General features: G+C 33.4%; 1 non-coding gene across 1 annotated transcript; it reads right to left on the bottom strand.

The window, feature by feature from the left end:
- Window positions 1-673: 673 nt before the first annotated feature.
- On the bottom strand, window positions 674-777 carry LOC141552307 (U6 spliceosomal RNA). Its single transcript, XR_012485113.1, has one exon. It is a non-coding gene; the product is annotated as a U6 spliceosomal RNA (small nuclear RNA).
- Between the last annotated feature and the right edge of the window lie 707 nt (window positions 778-1484).

Raw genomic sequence — 1484 nt, 5'->3', positions numbered from 1 at the left:
AAGACAATTTTTATTTTTACATTTGTGTTTAAGATTTTTGAGTTCTAGGTTCTTTCCCTTACCCCCACCCACAATTGAGAAATCTACATGTGAACTTATATAAAACATTTCCATAAAAGTCAAGTTGTGAAAGAAAAATTAGATCTCCTACTTTAATGAAAATAAAAACCCACAAGAAAAAATAAGTTAAAAAGAGTGAGAGAAATAGAGAATGCTTCAATCTATATTCAGACACAATCAATTCTTTCTCTATGTATAGATAGGATCTTTCATCATAAGTCCTTCAGAGTAGTTGTAGATGAGAATAACAAAATCATTTACTAGATATCTAGTCATCCCAGTACAATGCTATTCTTTTGTACACAGTATATTTCACTTTGTTCATGGAGGAATTCCTAGGTTTTCCTGAGAGCATCCTGTTCATCATTTCCCAGAGAACAATAATATTCCATCATAAACACATACCAGAGTTTATTGAGCCATTCCCCATTTGATGGACATCACCTCAATGTCTAATTTTTTTTTTTGTCCTCAGAAGATAGCTGCTATAAATATTTTTGTACACATAAATAATTTTCCTTCTTTTCTGTTTTTTTTTTTCCTGAATTTCTTCTGGTATTCTTGCCTAGTAGTGGTATTGTTAGGTCAAGGGATATACATAAATTGTAGCCCTTTGAGCACGGAATACTTTATGAATGTGGGTGTCATTCTTGTGCAAGGGCCATGCTAATCCTCTCTATATTGCAATTTTAGTATATGTGCTGCCAAAGCAAGCACAAATGGCAATCTTTTAATTAATTGATAAACTCATCTGAGATTTCACTCATTTAGGGAACTCTAAGATGAAGAAACTCCCCCTACCAATGCAGGGTGGCACCTTCTCAGCAATTTGAATAGTCTTAATGTGGAAATATATTTAACATGATTACATGTATAATTTGCATCTGATTGCTTATTGTCTTGGGTAGAGGGGTGAAGAGAGAGGACGGAAGGCAGAAAAATCTTCAACTTAAAAATCTTATTTAAAAAAATGCTAAAAACTACCTTTATGTGCAACTGGAAAAAATAAAATATTATTTAAAAAAACTTAAAGAGAAAAATCAAATTGGTGAAATCACTGTTGCTTTAATCTGTTGAGTTCCACAGAGAGTTTGGCCCATCTCTATTCCCACCTTTACAGTGCGAGAATTTATGACAATGACTAGAAATCCCTTGTCTTAGAATTAGCTGAAGCTTTATAACTCATGTTTGTAGTGTAGTGTAGTGTAGTGTAGTTTTAAGATGTACAGAGTTCTTTTTTTAAGCCTTTAAAATAGACTTGTATTTGAACAATAAAAATAGGAAAACAGAGGGAGACACTCCAGGTACTGTGCTTTGCCAGGACCCAACCCTTCAGAACCAGGATGTTAAGCTTCTCTAATAAGACATAATCTCTCTAATAGGAGCATAATAGAAAGAACACTGACCAAAGAGGAATGAATCCT

The sequence above is a fragment of the Sminthopsis crassicaudata genome, chromosome 1 (assembly GCF_048593235.1).
Source record: "Sminthopsis crassicaudata isolate SCR6 chromosome 1, ASM4859323v1, whole genome shotgun sequence".
Lineage (NCBI taxonomy): Eukaryota > Metazoa > Chordata > Mammalia > Dasyuromorphia > Dasyuridae > Sminthopsis > Sminthopsis crassicaudata.
This window is presented reverse-complemented; position numbering and strand designations above follow the sequence as displayed.